At 48.3% G+C, this 19,091-nt stretch overlaps 1 protein-coding gene across 1 annotated transcript in view; it reads left to right on the top strand.

Annotated features, from left to right (window-relative positions):
- The first annotated feature begins 2,594 nt into the window (after positions 1-2,594).
- The window catches only part of LOC144152674 (uncharacterized), an 89,679-nt gene continuing 73,182 nt past the window's right edge, over positions 2,595-19,091 (top strand). The window contains exon 1 of the mRNA XM_077684057.1: positions 2,595-3,655. The gene's annotated coding sequence lies outside the window, so the exon portion shown is untranslated. The remainder of the gene's footprint in view (positions 3,656-19,091) is intronic.

Raw genomic sequence — 19,091 nt, 5'->3', positions numbered from 1 at the left:
GATTATATTTTGAAAGAATAAATCGCGCGGCTCTAGATCTCCTCTGAATACTTTCAACTTTATCGATTTTGTTCTTTTTGAAGGAAGAACATGGGACGCGCAAGAGACAGGTAGGCTGTCAATTTCACATTTGGAGGACTTAGTTTGCGTGTTAAGAACTGAAGCTTTTTTTCGGCCGAGCTACACAGATGGTTAATGTGAAGTTTCCAGTTGAAATCATGCGATATAGTTACGGCGAGGCATTTACAGTTGCTGGTTTTTTTTATAGAAGTTTTCTGTGAGCGGGTAGTTGAAATCAATGACGTTTTTTTGTTATTGTTGTGTAGGCTGTTTTATCGCAGTTTATTTCTATTCTTTTTACTTTCCACACCAATCACTAACAGTTTTTACGGCTGAGTTCAGTGCTACCTGATTCTCCTGGCGTGAAATATTCGAATACAATGGAGAGTCATCTGAGAATACACGCAGCGTAACACTCTTTTCGAGTCCTTCCGTTCTGTCGTTGATGTAGCATAAGAACAAAACATTACTCAGGACCGAGTTCTGTGGGACGCCTGAAGTTAGAGTTTGTGATCTTGCTCCTTTAAATTCAACAAATTGTTTTCTATTAGATAGATAGGCTAACCCACTTCAGGATGTTATTATGGGCGCCATTATTGAATAATTTTTTCAGGAGTTGGGAGTGTGAGACGTGGGACATACGGCATCTATTTGGGATCGTTCTATTGCCTGATAGATTATGAATTGTTTCTGTGAGCAGGGACGCCGGAACTGGGTGGGGGGGGGGCGCAGGGGGAGGGGGGCCGAGCCCTTTGGAGTAATTTCATGTGCGTGCTCGCCTCCCCACCCCCTTACTTCCTGCCCCATTTTCATTTTTTTTGGCAACTTGCCATTTCAGCGTTCCTATCAATTTGGCTGCTTCCACTACGTGATAGTTGCCCATTTTACGTTGATAACAGTCACAAGATACGAAAGCAGCCACGGATCGCCGGACCTGCGAGGACACAGGAGACGCTTGTGAAGCTCCGTGGGCAGCCTCGGTTGTTCTACCTGCAGGACGACGTAGCTTGGGGAAACGCGCTGCTCCAAGTTTGGAAAGGAGATTTACTCGTCACGCTATGGCGGGTGAAGCAAGGGCTTGTCATCCGTAAGTGGAGGCGGCAAAAGTGCTACCGCAGCTAAGGCTGAAAGGGGACCGGCAAGCTTTGCCAGTATGACCAAAGCGGCGACGGAGCGAACAATGTTACTCCCAGAAGCGGTGGCGGCAGACGGACATTCCTGCGACCATGGAGGAAAGAAAAGGTTAGGAGAGGCCCTGACGTCACATTTGTGAAGCCGAGTCCCGCCATGACTTGAGCCCACGGAGCCCAGCACTCTATCCCATCATCCTTTGCTGTCTCCTGTTTGATTTGACTAACATGGCGTCATCCTGCATGCCCTTACTCTTCGAAGCGAAAACAGCTTCGTCGCTAATTCCTCGGTGCGATGTCATCTTCTAAGCTGTAGATTTCGCCTTCAATTTGCCCATTCTAACCCTCACCAAAAGTTTCAATCGAAAAACGGCCTTCGTTTTTGAGATAGGACGATTTTTCAGCTATTAAGCCTGGCAAAGTAGCGTTTGTCGTCGTCATAGAAACAGGCTGGCGGGATGGCGAACGCAGACGCCTCCGACAGCAGAGTTTTCAAACCGGCCTAATTTAAAAACGTTTGTCGTAGCAACTGCGCTGGTTTGCAAGCGTAGCGAGGCAGCCACATACCAAGCGCCCTAAAAATTTGTCCGTTCTATTCGCACAAATTTGGCCGCCGCAGTTGTAAACAAGTAAGCAGCAGTCTATGGGCACAAGAAAATTCACATGACTTCCTCCACACTTTTCGCAATGCATTGGTGTGCTATATTCTTTCCTCCATGCCTGCGATGGATGACCGATTAGCTCTCGCGAGGGGGCGGGGAAGGCGGCGCGTCAACGTAAAAAGCGCATGATTGGCTTTATAGTTAAACGCACCCAACTGCATGTGTGGTTTGGCGGCAAGATACGTGCGGGCCCTGGGCAGCGGACAGCAAGGTCAAGCGGACCGCTGTGTCGTGCAAACCCGATTATAAATTTTAGTTGTACCAGGTTGTACTGTGTCACCCCCTTTACCACCACCTCTCTCTCATTTTAAGAGTGACGGATCCAAGCGCTCTCATAATCACTCAGGAAGAATACACGCTGCCTGCCATCTCGACGAGGACAGGGCACTCCTACGGGAACGTCAGCACAGAGAACACTAGTGTGATCTATGGTCTAATACCGCAGAGGCATCTCTTGGTTAACCCGATTCTGCGCATCCGATGGTTCCTCGCGCCAGGAATTCGAACGGTTCCACGCCACGCGGCGACTTCAAGAAGGTGGAGAAGGAACGCATCCTTTTCGAAGACGAGCCCAGATGGCGCCACAAGTTTAAGAGCAGACGGCGCCTGTTGCCTGTAGCACAGCCTCGGAAATGCTCGAAAAGGCGGCGCGTGTTTGTAGGAGCGCGTGGTTATGGTTTCTAAAATTAGGGCACATACATCGACTTCAAGAGCATTGCCGCAATCAGTGACAGGAGGGATGGATTGAGGTTAAAGCAAAATTACGATCATAACGCCCAAAGCGAGTCCGTAGGAGCACTGTGCTTCGACATCTAAACCGCACCGCCAGATTGTGACCTGCACAGGACCTTTTGTACACTGTAGCGGTACCTCGTTCATGTCCTTTTCGAAAGAAAGTTATTTCTGAAAACAGGAGAAAACGAATAAACAAGGAAGAGCTCGGCGCAGGACGAGCTCTCCTCCCGTGCACGCGCAAGGAAGGAAGCCCTCGTTTCGTCCACGCGTGTGTGATCGACATACCGGACGACGCATGTCGATTTTGCAAGAGCAGCAGCGCGCAGAAAGGGAGAACTGCATGGAAAGGCAGCGCCGCAGTCAGCAACGAGGAAGTGAGAGGGCGGACGTGAGACTATCGGAGCAGCCGTGTCGGCATTTGCGGCGCGCTTTGATTTACGTCTCGCGCCTTTTGCGCACCGGGCCGAAGAGGCGCGCTGCCGAGCGGGGGGCGAGCGAATGTGGTGGCTAAAGAAAGCGGCCCTTCTCCCTCCTTTATCTCTCCCTACGGCGGCCGCCGCCGGAGAGAAAATCGTGCAAATCCCAACGGCCGGCCGGCGGAGTAGTCCCCTCGGCGAGTCACGTGGCAGCCTCAGGAATGCCAGGCACGCGGGGGGCGGAGCGTGCGTCAATCAAGCGCGTCACGTGACCGCACTGGAATGTCAACAATGTGGAAGGTGGGAGGAGCTTGCACGCCACTCAAACTCGGCTCCCGGGCGCCTGTTCATGGATCCCCGAGGTGGAAACTGTTTTTGAACGAATGCGGCAGCAGCCAGCGACCATGTCGCGATGTGTTCGCCGACGACCGACGGCCCCGATGTGGTGTGCGTGACGTGCTGGTGTGGTGAAGCCGACCGACGACGCGTTCAGGATACCGTGCCAGCAGTTCTCGGTCCTACGTGTAAATGATCTGCGCCGTGGTCCGCCGGAGACCATGTTTGGAAGTGCAGTGCTCCGCACCGTGGTGACTAGTGCACGTTGTGGTGACGCTTGGTGCTCTGGATTACACGTATCCCGGTAACCACGTAGGTAGGTGCTCGCGTTTTTTCCACCCCTCCGCCCGTGTCCGCGAACGCGCTTGCTTGGTGCACCCCGGGCGGTAAGGGCTAACCAACATGGCGACTGTCGAGGCAGCAAATTGGGGTTGCCCCTGCTCTGTCTCTCGACGGCCCTGGTAGATCGGGACAGTTTTGAGACGTGCACGCGGCACATCGGCGTACGCACGCCACGGCCCGTGGCCGCACCGTGCGACCTGACTGCTGCCGCGTGCGCGAGCACGGACGCAGACGGTGCGTGCCGCAGCCTGCTCCGGGATATCACATTACCAGTGCTGTAGCGCGCTTTATTCTTCGCCGCCGCGGGAGACAGCGCAGGAAACACTCTGTGAACGCGTTTGCTTTGATTCTCAACGCCGCATCGAGGCGGCATTAGGTTTGGGCCGTGCGGGCGCAGCCCCGAAGCGTCTGCAGACGACCGGCAGAAAGTTTATTCATGCTAAGCCTAACGGCGGCTCGGTTTCGCTCGAGACGCGCTCGATTCGGCCGTTTCGAGGCTTGTGGCACGCTTTCGGGCGCCCGGTTCTTCGCAGCGTGGCTCGCGGAACCGCGGTCCGTGAGCGCTACCAGATGTCTGTGCGCGTGTTCGGACTGCGGTGTCGGGAGGCACGCGAAGCAGACGCCATGGGACCCGAAAACAAAAAGACGACGGCGCGACCTCGGTTAGTGCTTGACCGTCGTCGTCACCCGATTGGCTTTTTCCGCATTGCCGCATTTCGCGGAAGCTACATCGCGGCGTGCCGCCGTCGTCGTCGCGGACGTTTTCAAACGAGCCCATCAGCGCGCCTCGATCGAGCGTATGACGAGCGGATCTCGTGAAGTGTCAACAGTGTGGGCCGACCGCACGCGTGTGCGAGCAGCGCAGCACTGCTGTGACTCACGCGGTTGGCTCGGATCTTTTCTCTCTCTTTTTCTCTGCTGGCGCGTACGGATCATTGTGTTGTTTTTACAAATTCTCTACCCAGCGCGGTGCTTGCTTTCACAAAGCCCCGTTCGGCATCTTCTGCAATAACTGTTGGCAGTGCGCTCGTGGAAGAAAGGGCAGTGGAAACTCGTCGACGGTCGTGTCGCTGAAATAAAGCAAGGCAGCTGCGCAGGTGATGGATGAGAACGTTTCGCTATTGCGTCGAATCTCGTGATGGATGTAGGCTTCTTCTCGGACACTAGCGCGTTACACGTAAGAAAGCTCCTCGGTCGTGCGTCACTGCATCTCGGTGCGAAGAAAGCACGCGCAGAGCACGTGCGACTGCGTCCGTCTCCGTCATTCTAGCCGCGTGTCCCAGCTCTCCCCGGCGGAATGATTCGACGTTCTCCCGTTTCCACGTTCCTGGCCGCTCTGCTTGCACGTCCAAGTATGCGCGGCGCGTGAACGGGGTGTCGCGTTTCCTCGGGCCGTGAAGTTTAGCGCCTGCGTTGTGGCCGACTTTTTTTTTCGCCACCGGACGCGCATTCTGAGCTCCGTAAACACTGCAATGCGAGCCCGCCCACGTTTTCTTTTTTCATGCCCCTGGGCGTGGTACGAGCTCGAATGAAGCGCGCTTTTTAACCGACAGGGGACAAACACGGGAAGGATTCAGCGTACAGATTGAGTGAAGCATTTAAAAGATTCAAAGCACTTAACGACTTAAGCGCTGCACTCGTTCTGTGCGTGGAATCTCTTCTGTGTTTGACCCCTGTCAGCCCAGAAGCGCTTTTCATTCGGGTTCATACTGATACCAACTATACTCGGGGACAACTTTCTTTGGCAATGGAGCGAAAGCTACGGAGGGAGGCGGAGGGGGAAGCTAACTGCTCTGTGTTACTGCGCGAAGTAGTTCCCAGTAAACTGGTTTCGGTTTCAGTTTCGGCATGACCGATACGCATTTGATACAGTTCATTTCTTCGCATCAGCTCCGTAGTTGAGTGCGCTGAACCACGATCACCGAGCATGCAGACATGTTGTCGTCTCCTTCAACACGCTTCATTTGTTTGTAAACACAGGCCAACGCTTTGACTGGACACGGCCCGAGCGGCCGTGAACTCGAGAGCTCAGACCGACTGTGGACTCTGTATCGTTCAGAAAAGGAGTGAAGTTTGTAATCGCTGCAGTTTTGACGGAATGCAGCGATCTGTAAACTGTTGTACGGGCAGCACCATCGGCATGTGCGGCGTACTTACCTAGCGCAATCACGCTATACCGAAAGAGCAGCATGCACACATGCTTACGCACACGCTTGCTTACACCGGGAAACTGGTTAACCGAACGATTGCGAAAACAGCGGAGAATCCTGGTTGCATCAGTCTCACTTGAGCGTGCACTTTGCAAACCACCCGCCTCGTTTGTTTAGACAGCGCAGCTTATTACAAATCATACGCAGAGAATGAAGTGGCGAGCTGCCGAAAGCCGTCGACAAGAACGCCATGTTTTTTGTTTTCGGGAGGGAACCATTGCGATGCTGTCGCCGCAACCAGAAATATCCGAAAATGTAAAAACAAGCTCTCTGTTTTGTATATTCTGGCTAGCAATATAGTAGCATTATCCCTGCGAGTCTAAAACATAAGAACTAAATATTGTTTAATTGCTGAGGTTACCGCCAGCCGATTATTTTTGTTGAACTACTTTCAGGTGCACGTGAAAAGGCGTAGTCCGGCTCCGTAGCCTTGGCTGCATTGCCACAGAAAGTTGTCCCCGAGTATAGCCCAACATCGAGCTTTACTTAGCACAGTAGGAAGTTGCAGAAGAAACAGGTATTCTGCACATTAAGTTCAGCCAAGCTAACACTTCTGACACTACTGGTGAAATTTGGGGAGTATATGCATGCATGGTACATATATCTGGCACCTGTACAAAAACGTTATTTTAGACAAAATTCTGGAAGATGCTTTTCATCAGACGCCGGAATTCTACCCCAATAATCTGCTTCTGTTTTTGTCCGTTTCGGATTGCAAGTTCATTGATTCAAACAACAAATGTGCAACTAACTTCGTGGGGCCAACGAGAATGTTATGTCGGCGTCGAGAAGGAGGTTTTTGGAAGGAACAACTGTGGTTGAGAGCTACTTTGCTACACGCTCGTAACCACCCTTTACAGCTGAGATGAACAAACTGTCCCATTTCCCCGTGTTCAATGTTCCTACTTGCTGCATGTAAAGAGCTTGAGCTCATCTGTGGGCACTACACTCTGCGGCATCAGTTTCGCACAGAAGTGTAGAATGGCAAAGTCTCGCAAGGCTTGCATCAATTTTCTGAATGATGAGAACAGATGGCGTGAAGGAACATTGAACATTCATTGGCTGCTGTAGCTTTCCTTGTGTGAAGCGACGACTGTCCTCTCATTGAACACTTTTGTTTATCACTGTTTCAGAGTTTTCAGTTATACGGGGGTCCTTAAAGGTGACATGAAGGCAGAATACAAGTTTGATTGATTGTAGGGTTTAACGCGCCGATGCAACGCAGGTGATGAGGCGCACCGCAGTGGAGGGTTCCGGGTTAATTTTCACCACATGGGGATCTTTAACGTGCGCCGAAATCTCGAACACACGGGCATTTTTGCTTTTCGCCTCCATCAGAAAAGCGGCCACTGCGGCCGGGAATCGAACCCGCGTCCTCATGCTCAGCAGCACAACGCCTTAGCCACTGTGGCGGGTAGAATACAAGTTTGGTTTATTAAAAAAAAAAAAGAGACTGATTTGTCCCGATAACTATGATTCCACTTTGTAGCAAACTTCGGAGAAATAATTCAGATATTTGAGAAAACAGGCAAAGCAAGATGGCCAGTTGGTGCAGATTCACATTCATGATGGAAAAACAGCGCGAGAAACGCAGGGACAAAAGAAGAGGGGACGACGCACAGCGCTGAACTTGCAACTGAAAGTTTATTAGATAGAAAGTGCGTATTTATACACAAAGCCGTATCATAGCTTGAACAGATAACACTGCGATTGGATGCAGAACATCGTCACGTGCTACGTTGTTTAAGGGTTTCACCTGTGGTTGATCACATGCAATCCCGTGTTATCTGCTCACACAATAGTATGGTTTTGTGTCTGAATACGTGTTTTCTTTCCAATAAACTTTTAGTTGCCAGTTCAGTGCTGTGCGTCGTCACCTCTTCTTATGGCCCTGCGTCTCCTGCGCTCTTTTTCAAGTCCCTTGCGATGTCTCTGTGACATCGCAGAATCTTGTTTGTGCAGTTAGCTGATCAAGTCACTGCCAAGAGACATGATTGGGGGATTACAGTATGTCCTCTGGTTGTTTGGCTGTGACACATGAATGCTGTCGTGAAGTTAATACCCCTGCTACACTAGCGTCCGAATGTCATTTGAACTAAATGTCATTTGATTCAAATGCCAAGTTGTGCTGCTTCACTAGGTCTTGAAATGCCATTCGGCTCAAATGACATTCGAGCCAAATGAGCACCGAGAGAGACATTCGGGATTTCAAATGCCATTTCTAGCACTCTCGCACGCAGAGTCTTCGATTGGCAATAAAAAATATAACACTTCCGTACGAAAAACAAGCAAAATATTTTTGTTTGTGGAACTTCATTTACTTATAATATGAAATCAACATATGTATAATTTTCATACTCGCAATACCAGTGCGTCAGTACACAAACAGCCACCACATTAGAGTCAAAACTCGTGTGTCTTCTAATTTGATATCACTTTACTGCCTTAGACTCTCCTAATTTTGATCGTTGTATTATTGTACGGAAATGGAACGGGGCGAAAACAGCGCCACTACAGCACGGTAAGCGAGCAATTGTGAAAGCTTTCAAATGCCATCGAAATTGTATTGTAGCACAGCGGATTCTGAATGGCATTCGAAGCACCCCATTTGAGTCAAATGACATTTGGTTCAAGTGACATTCGGACCCCAGTGTAGCCGGGGGTATAACACGCCGAAAACGGCATTTTTATTGCTTGCCTCTTTTGCAGCCCTCCTGCCCATTTTCTGTCTTTGTACCATCAAATTTGAAAGATGTTTAATATTTTTCGCCTATTTCTGGTTAAGCAAACGTCTTTTGTAGCTAGAATGGATTTGAGTGAGTGACAAAAGACAAGTTCTTTCAGGTTGAACCTGGCTTTATTTTGTCTTCATGGCCTCTTTCACAGCCGTTTCATCTGTGACAGGAAAGACAATGAGTTTTAGGGGCGTAGCCTGCAGGCCTGACGGCCTTACACACGCTTCACTTGCAGGAAAGATGGTAGCAAGAGCAGATCGACACAAACTCAGAACCCGGGTCGTTCGTCAAAAGGCTGACGTGTTGGCATTTCTCGGTTGTGGTGGAAGCGCTTTGCCGTGCATTGTTTATTCCGTTGCTTTGTTTTATTTTGGATCCTGTGCTGCATTGAAAAGTGGCAACCTTCAGATTTAGTAGTCTATATGTTTGTGGTACCTCTTGTGTGTTGACATGGGGGAAACGTGATATCTTCTTGGATATTTTCAGTGTTTTCTTTACGAAATTTTTGCTTGATGGCATTTTTTTCTTTAGGGGCCACTGGGTGGTGTGTGCGATGTGCTTGTTCATGATTCTGTTTCTGCTGCTTCCCTCGATAACTTGTGTGACCAAGAAAATGAAACTTAGATGCGGGTAATGTCACAGATGCTTTGAAGTGGAATGATTATCTGATAAAATAGCGGCATTTCGGTGACGCTGCACCTTAAAATTTTGTAGTTTTAAGATTTTAGAGGCGTTTTGCTCAATCGTTGTGTCAGGGTGCCCTTCAAGCATATTGCCGCAAGAGCTGCGACCCTCAAATGGAGGTGCAACAAAGTCGTGAATTGTTCTCAGGTGGCAGTCATTTTGCTCAACTTGCGTTTGAATGGAGTGCCGCTGAAAAAATGTGGAGAAGCATAATATTCTCATTAGAATCAGAATGACATTCATTTCAGATGCATTCGAATAACCAGTAGAGCGCGGGTATGAAACATTTTGAATTATCATTTCAGTAACTTCTTTTTTGCAATTTGCATGAAGCCTGGCTGACCTTTCATGTGATATGCAGCGTTTGGAGTTCGACTGTGCCATTTCATTTTTGGCTGACGTCGTCTGCCTTGGCATTCCTGGAGATTTTGATTGTTTTTCATCGATCTGGGGACCACATTCTGCCTCCGCCTCGACAACATAGCCTTATAGTGCATTATTTGTTTCCTTGCTGGTTGCTCGGGGTTTGCTGTTGAAATTTATTACTCAATTAGTACGCAAGTTCCCTGTAAAAGTCATCGAGGTTCCGTACTCGTCTGCTTTTTCTAACCTCTGTGAGTGGTGTCTGTGGAGAACAGTCTCCATTTGTCTTTGAGAAGACAGCTGTGTCCTTGCAGTTGTATAGCGATTAATGGCGATCTGAAAATACTGCAAAGATTTTTAACATGGCAGAAACTTGGTGCAGTAGAACCCTGGTATAGGGGAGTTGCTCGGACCAAAAAGATTCACCATATCAGTGCCTTCACTAAATCACTGTGTGGTCATGCCCCATGGCTTCTCCATTTGAAATTCCCGCTAGTTAAAAATTAATAGTTTTCACTTTAATCACTCCACAGAACCACTTTATTAGGTGTGGGATTAGGAGTGCAGTGGACAGAAGTCCTGCGGGATCGTTGTTTGTGCAGATGTTCGATCAGGAAGTGCTAAAAGCTTCTCATGTGTGTGAAGCCTTGGTAGTGGTAGTGTGAAGCCTTGCACACTCGAGGGGCCCGTTGTGCCCCTTGAGTGTGCAGCACTGTTCTCATGATACCAAGGTCCGATATGAGCTGAGCTTGAAGGCATCTTCACTTCTCCATCGCAGATGCCGAAGCGCCACTTGGTGTGACAATCTCACATAGGATGGCATCGCATATTTCATTGTCTGTCAAGACATCGGACGTTGACGCCTCGCTGCCACATTGCACAAACTCTTTGAACCTCAAATGGCCCTCCATGTTTAGCCTGTTGCACAGCTGTAGTTCTTGCGTGTCCCTTTCACTTGCATCACCTCCACGGACACAGTTCACGGCAACGAAAACGGAAGATTGTAGGGCTTTTGGGCGTGAGCAGAGAAATGCTCCTCCCTCCGGACCTGGAAAATGCCTGCTGTTGGCTGCCAGACAAAGCTTCGGATCTTCGAAATCCAACTGCTCATTTAACGGGGACATTACTTCGGAATTTCTTACTTCAGTAGAGTGAATTCTTGATCTTTTATCTTGTTCATATCCGTTTCTTCATTATAACCATCTTCACTATATAGGGGAGAAATGTGCAGATGGATGCAAAATTGGGATTTTGGTTTGCTTTCCCCGTATCCATATCTTCACTGTATGCAGCTTTGCTGTATCGAGGTAGCAAATATCCTAAAGGAAATTGAATAAACATTACTGAAGTGGGGGAGGCCACATGGCCGCAGTTGGGGAAGAGGAGGTGGCAAAAACAAGTGTAAACTTTTGTGAATGCCGCAGCATTTTATGAGCACATCTCCAGCTTAAAGGTGCTATGAAGAGAAAACGCAAGTTTGGTTCATTCAAAAGCTTGCCTTGCTAGAAGCATACTGACACCACTTTTAACATAAACTTCGCTCAAATAAGCTACATAATTCGGAAAAAAGGGAATGGCCATGCGACCCACTAGCTCATTTCCCGTAACAGAACCTATGATGTCATACCACACAGCTCTGCGATTGGCGGAGGCCGGCAAAAGCAACCGCAAATTAGGCAGGGCATATAATCTTGCCGAACGAGCTATTTGCGCTTAAATTCAGGGCACATTCTTTTTAAAGCCCTAAGAATGGTGGGACAAACAGTGGAAGTTACGAAAGCACACGTAAACATAGAAGGACTGATGCGTATACTGCCTGTTGGTACTGCGTGCACTATGCTTGGTTTAGCTGCACAGGACTGCGGGGCTTTGGGCTTGTTTCAGACGACCCTGGCCGATTGACGCAAGCGACGATGTCTTACGTGACCGTATTTGTCGAGCGAGCACCATGTTTCATGAAACGATTGTCTCCATGAACAAAACAAGCCAGATACAAATACGTTCACAAACAAACCAAAGGCAGAAAACGGGTTGCGGGAAAACCAAAATTTAGCGGGAAAGTCAAAATTTTAACTTAAAATAATTTCTCAGTGAATAAAGCAGCGTTTGCATTCGGACAAGCGCTGGGGGCACTATAAAATGCGAAATCTTTCGAATAACACAAACTTGTGTTTTGTCTTCATGGCTCCTTTAACAACGGTCCCCTCCACCAAGATTTACCGCTCCTTGGGAATCCTTGCTGCTACAAACTTAACGCGATCAAAATATATCGAAAAAGTTGCCAGTGATGGTGTGTCGCGAGCGACAATGTGGCAAAGCACCGCAGGGCAGTCAGATGTCATGTGAGGATAAAACCTGCCACACACTGTTGAGACACTTTTCAGTGTGTCTGACGTTTAATTTGGATTACAAACCATGTTCCCACTTGTCGGCATTTATTGAAGGCCAACTGCACCCAAAATTTCAACCTCTGGAAAACGTTATTGCCGTATAGTCTACCTAAAAAGACTGCAAGATATGGAATATGACGGCTGAAATACGCCTATCCACGGCGCAAACGACCATCAAAATTCGGAAAATACGAAACCGAAATTGAGAAGAGCACGGCCATAATGGCCAGGCCGATGCGACATTGCAGCCGGCGTGCGACCGGCCAAAGCAAACCTGCGCGCAACGCTTCACCCTCACTGCAGCCGTAGGGGAGAGAGAGAGAACAAACTTTATTAGTCTCTGGGATTAGGAAGGGGGGGTGGCGGAAGACCATAAGGCCTCCGCGACATCCAGTGCCCGCGACGTCACCAATAGTTGATCGGAGATGTCTGGGCTCCCCAGGGCCTGTTCCCAGAGGGTGGGGGAGGGGAGAGGGGGATATGGAGAGGCTGGACACTCACAAAGGGAGTGGTAGTGGGTGTCCAGAGCCCCACATACTGAGCAATTAGGGGATGTGAAAATGTGGGGGTGTGTGTGGACCAGTTGGGTGCGATGGGGGAAGGTGTGTGTTTGCAGAATGCGCCACATGTGAGCTGCAGCGGGGGTGAGGGAGGGGTGGGGTGGAGGCAGAGTTCGGCGGAGGAGGCGGTGGTGCAGGGTAATATCCCTGTAAGTTAAAAGTGATTCAGAAGCCACTGGCCTAGGGGCCCCGTGGGTAGCCGTAAAAGAAGCGGGAGGAAGCACACCCGGCGGATCTTGACCGATTTTTCCTGGCTGGCCGTAGGAAAAAGAGCAGGGCCAGCTGCAATGTCACTTCCGTTTCATGGCTTTTTGTCCAGTCCAGCGGCAGGTGCAGCAGCGCCTGCGACGGCGCCATATTTAAATGTTTTTAACTGATTAACAACACCTTTCACGGGGCCTCCAGTCATTCCCCAGTTGGTTTGGTGGTATGTACCGTACGTCCAAAGTAAATTTGACCGAGGTGAAATTTGAGTGTAGTTGGCCTTTAAAACCTTTTAACGAGATGAACCCTTCGTGCCTTGTGCCCAACCGAAGACATGACGTCCACTTAACATCTGTCAGCCAATGGCAACACGTTGCGCCTTTTCCCATCCTCTTTCGTCGTGTTGTAGTAATACCACATTTCAAGGAGTACCCATCGGCCCCGTTCGTCGTCCTCATAACAACAGTTCTTTTTTTTTCCTTCAGTTTTAAGTGCGAATGCACTTTATAAGCGACCCCAAACCATCCACCGCCGGCGTCGGCGGCGGCGGCGGCGTCGGCGGCGTCCGCAGTGCTCTTTAAAGAAGAAACAGCATCCGGCGCCAGGTTTCGATCCGAGGACTTTGCGGGCCGCAGCCCGACGCTCTACCGAATAAGCCATGGACGCGACGCTGACGTTGTCAGTAACGCGCCTTATATCTTTAACGCATTCAAACTACGTCGTCAGCGGCGTGCATTGGCGACTCAGCGGCGTTATAGCGGCTTGATAACTGCGTGGTGTACACGTGATACTACAAACCCGATGGAAGAGATGGAAGAGAAGGCGGCGAGGCGGTGGGCTGCGGGGGCCGAGCGCAAGCGCCGCAAGCGGGCCGACAACCGTGCATTCGCACTTTCACATTCTCCCCCTCGGGGAAATGCGGGGGAATTTTTTTTTTGGCTAGGGTGGGGCTGAGTGCATTACCAACAGCTCATCCTTTTGAATTAAAGTAGTATTTTGATATATCCCCAGTAATGTGTCTGCATGTATTTATTTTTATATGTATATATCTGTCTGTATGTATATCTATATGTACGCACAAACACACCAGCACGGTAGAATCTCATTACCAGAAAACAAAATAAATGAAACGGCAGTGCCGAGGTTCAGGAATGAAAGAACAATCTATTATGCCGAATCGTATTTACAATTTGGTGTATTACATGCGCGCTAACATACACACGCACACATAAATAACGCCACACGTTTATGCATGTGTGAGGGAGCTTTTTGCTTCATGTTGGAATGCAGATAAATGACCGTGCACACCAGTGCACATGTGAGTAGGGGTTTTCAACTTGTGTACAATGTGAGAAAGGAACAAGAGGAGACCTGTCACACCCCTGCCACACAGGCATTTGAAATGACATCCAAGTCGCGTGGCCTTTGAAGGTTCAAATGTTTGAACTGGAAAGAGTTCCACTGATCAACACGACAATTCTCAAAGGCAGTTGAGCGCTGCCACGTGTTAGTGCCGCTACTGCTGTCCAGTTTTGTTCTGTTATATTTGCAGAATAATTTAGTTTCAGAGTTAAACTGGGCCAACAAAACAGCTTTGTGAGACAAACATGCTCAAAACGTGTCAAACCTTTGTGAGCCAAACATGCTCAAACCCATTGTTGCGGGAAGGGGGGGGGGGGGGGGGGGGGGGGGGGAAGTGGGCAATTGTTTTTGTGCAGTTGGGGGGGGGGGGACACCCATTTTGCAGGTGGTTCTTTGTTGCTTTTATTTTTAAACCTCCGTGTTGAGAGTACAAAGTCAGCTTGTTATTGTAGCTTGAGCGATAGAAAACTAAAAAAAACTGTGGTTGATGCCTCTTTCATAGGAATCGGTAAAACACGAAAGTGAAATGTGCCTTCACAGGAGCATTTATTGTGCATCCATATGAACTTGCACATTGCTATTTATATTAAGTCGGTGTGGCACCGTTAAGATGCATCAACGTTAGACACTGGACTGCACACACCAGAGCATAGTGTAAATCTGACTGAAACCACAGCCCCTTGAAAACCGTGCGAACGAAACGGAACCGAAAGCAGTAGGTGGCGGACGGTGACTCAGTTCACTCGTGCCCTTCGTACACGAAGACGCGGGCGTCGAGGTGCCAACTGTCGGCGCTCATTAGCGTCATGATGAATTACTTCGCTTTGCTTCTCCTAGGAGGCAGCACCTCCTAGATGGCATCTGAATGAAGAAAGTAGTGGGAGAGATATGAGGCGCATTCGTAGACCCACTTGCACTTGAATTCGTAGCGCAGTGGGCAGAGCGCTGTGTGCCTCCCCTGCGGCGCGAGAGTTCGTGGCTCAAATCCGGGCCCCGCCGTGTCAACAAAACTTTTTCTGGCAACGTCATTTCTGTGACGGACATGACGCCGGTCAGATCTTGGTGTACCCGGGCATAAAACACTTTCGGGTTAACAATGAAAAAGTATTGGGAACACGCCATTTGAAATGCAAGTTTGCTTGTAAATAATTATTTTTGCAATTGCAGTATGCAGAAACTGCACTTGAGAGTATCAATGTTTGCATTTCAAAGGCCTTTGAGAACCCTCAAATGGCATTTGAACCCTGTATCTTTGAGAAGTGCCGTGTAGCAGCTCAATAGTGGCATTTGAGTTGAATGACATTTGGTTCAAAGAACGCTCTGTAGCATGGTGTTAGGGCGCTTGCACAATTAATGTATCGGGGGGGGTTGCCTGGCCTTTATTAGGGTGTCGAAGTTGTACCATATGTTAGACAGACAGCAATGCTATGGTGTCGGCTCTTTTTTTGTGCACTTCAGGATGTGCTTCGTTTTGGTGCTGAACATACTGTCATGGCAGGCTTCCGACCGTTAGTTGTGAGGTATTCAGAGGCGTAAGCAATGGTCGCACTTTGCACGTTGGCACCGGCGGTAATCATTCGAGGAGGAGGTCGAGGGCTTGTGCTTTTCTTATCAAGTCGGCATCTCTCGGGCTACTGCAGCCATCGGGCCACTTGAGAGGCCCTCCATCACCCCTTCTTCGCGAACCTGATAACTGTTTCTTTACGGCACAAGCTATCTTGGGACGCCTGCCACTGTCTTACAGGGCATCAGAAGCACTGTGCAGCATTCGCAGCGACCTCAGTAGCTACCTTGGGTGTGTTGTGTCTTCTATGTTTTATTTGCGAAGCATGTCTTGCCAAACTGAAACCCAGCAGGCTTTCAGCGTTGTTATTTGCAAAAGCAAAAGCATTTCTGGTACTATGGAGCAAATTTGGGGCAGAACAAACACTACATAAACAATACAGCATTCTTTTAATTAAAAATTCACTCTAGATTGCTATTACGAAGTAATTGCTACTACAAAACAAACCAACTTTAAGCAGACTCTGCAACACTTCCGATAAAAACTTTCTCTCTTTCCTTCGCGTCTGGAAGCACTGTGACAGCTATAGTTATTGCCGGCACGGAGTGCCACTGTGTAATTTGCTCGTCAGAGATGTTTTTCGTTTCTGCTTTGCTTTTGTGGCTTTTTTGACTAGTGAATGCATTTATTGCTGCAACTAGAGGAAAGCCTTCCAGTAGCCACTACACCACTGTAATGGTGTAATTACAGTGGTTGAAGAACTCCAAGAAAAAAGATCTTTTGAGCAAGTTTCTAAGTTACCTGATGGGCATAGAGCAGTAATTTTCGGCTGGGGTACCCTGCGGCCTGCTAATCTAAGCAGTTGAATGTGTTGGTTGACTACGTTCTGCAAACATTAGGATTTTGAAAAAAGTTTGAAAAAGTGTTGCAGGGCCCCTTTAAAGAGAGGCGAGATTAAAACAGTATGAAAGCAAAGGATAAATACTGCCTTGTGCTGTCTCAAGCTATGCCAGACACAACAGAAGCAAAACCGAGTACAGACAACGATGCTGGCTCACGCTGTCAGTTTGAGTGTTGCTAACAACTACATTTAGGTGGTTTAAAGGAGCCATGAAGACAAAATACAAGTTTGTTTTATTTGAAAGATTTCATGTTTTACAGTGTCCCCAGCGCTTGCGTGGCAGCAGATGATGCCGTATTCACTGAGAAATTAATCAATTTAGGTTAAAATATTGATTCTTCCGCCAAATTGTCTGTTTTGGTGACGTCTGCAATAAAGTCATAACGGCGCGTATACAAATGAACTTTTACTGCGCCATTCGGCTCTGCAGCTTTGCTGCCGTTAAACCTCCCCGATGGTCCTAGCATACTCAGCCCTACGCCGTTGCTTTGTTTTTGGCCGTATTTACACCTGGCTTGTTTTTGTTACGGTAGAAAGTAGTCGCTTCGGGAAACATGGGGTATGCACGACACACACGGTCACGTAAGGCAACGTTGCTTACGCCAACCGGCCAGCGTCATATAAGACAACTCCAAAGCGCCGGAGTGCTGTGCAGCCAAAACAAGCATAGTGCGCCCAGTACCAACAGCAGTGCACATCGGTGCTTCTATGTTTACGTGTATTTTCGTAACTTTTGTTGTTTACCGCACAGTTCTTACTGCTGTAAAATGGATATGCATTACATTTAGGCGCAAATAACTTGCTCGGCAAGCTTATACACCCTGCCTAATTTGTGTTTGCTTTTGCCGGCCTCCGCAAATCGCAGAACAGGCTGGTATGACATAGGTTCTGTTGCGGGAGATGAGCTTGTGGGTCGCATGGCCATTCCCTTTTTTCCTAATTATATAGCTAATTTGAGTGAAGTTTACATTAAAAGTGGTGTCAGCATGATTCTAACGAAGCAATCTTTTGAATGAACCAAGCTTGTGTTTTGTCTTCATGGCTCCTTTACACTGCCCTGATTCGCTAACACCGCCTTGTCTATGTTTTATCGAGTCAAGCAAATGACTGTGCTTGTGTGAGTGATGGTGTTGGGTTTCCTGGTGACGTGCCCCACAGCAAGGCAGCCACAAACTACGTCACATTGTTCTTGTTGGCAACACTGTGAGTCCTCGTACACGATTCTTCGCATATTGTAGACCACCATCATAGCAGTTTCTGCAAGATGGTATCCTTGCCCCTATTTTCCCTATGTGCTTTCTGCACTTCCTGTACTATTGTCTCGTTTCGTTCCTTTCATCCGTATTTTTAACCACAGTCCGTTACGTTGCCACAATGAATCCAACAGTCTGCTCCATTCGGTGACGACAGTGTGTGTTATAGGTTTAAAGGAATAAGGTATTAGCTTGGGCAGCGCTCCTGAAAGCCGTTCTGAGCAGTGAATCCTTCGGCGCAAAATTCTTCGTGTATGTTTGTCGAATTGCTCACTTAGTAGATTGTTGTCTAGACTCTCTTTGTATGTTTTGTCCCAGTAGCGAGACCCGATTTCCTTCTGTAGCGAGAAATTGTAAATCAAAATGTTGCCGCAGTTGCTTTTTGTCACAGAATGTGTTCTGTCAGCCAAATTTCACACTTGGAAGTCATCATGGAAAAGAGACACGCCCGGCTGGTGGATGAATGACTGTAATCTCTCAGTTGTGGCCATCAAGTAGACTGCACGTGTATGCGCAGGAGATTGGCCAATCATCACTACTGTAAGAAGAGCCAACCGAAGGAATCGAAGTAGATTTGACGACCGATGTTCGTGTGTTTGCTGCAGTATGTTTAATCTCTAGAGGGACGCCAACAGTAAAAGAATCTTTTCTAGATAATCGATTAGCTTGCCAAGATGATGGCCATAACACTCTTGCACGCTGCTTGCAGGATTTCTTAAGTAAATTGAAATATGGTGATAAAGTAAAGATGAGTATCGCCGCCTCAGGCCTTTTTGCACAACTTACACAGGAACTTGCCCAAAAGAGCAGTTGATACTGGATGAACACTGATGGCTGAATTACTTTTTATTTCTACGGAAGGATTACAGCTTTAAAAGCTCTTTTGGCTTTCGTTGGACAGCAATCAAAGCTTTCTTTGTTGAGTAATGAGCAATTAAACCTAGCATCTTTTTTCCTGTCATTTTTTTCCAATGCAAAGGAGTATCTCACAATGCCTGCAGAGGGACGGACCATCTTGGAGTAGAGAAAGCAAGAAGGGTGCTGTTGGCACCTAAGGAAATAAGTAATATTGTTGCGGACGTTACGAATGGGGCGGGCTTTATTCGCAAGGTCTGTGACAGGCCAATCGAGGTGCGGGAATGGGGGCAGGTCAGCAGTCAGCCAGCGGTAGCATGCACGTTCTTCTGCATCCCCCTCTTCTTGCCAGTCAGCATCGCAATCAACACAGTTCATTCTTCCCTCTT

Source organism: Haemaphysalis longicornis, unplaced genomic scaffold, assembly GCF_048455015.1.
Source record: "Haemaphysalis longicornis isolate Haplotype H1 unplaced genomic scaffold, Haemaphysalis longicornis Haplotype H1 scaffold_9, whole genome shotgun sequence".
NCBI lineage: Eukaryota > Metazoa > Arthropoda > Arachnida > Ixodida > Ixodidae > Haemaphysalis > Haemaphysalis longicornis.
The sequence above is the reverse complement of the archived record's forward strand: the minus strand, read 5'-3'. Positions and strand labels throughout refer to the sequence as shown.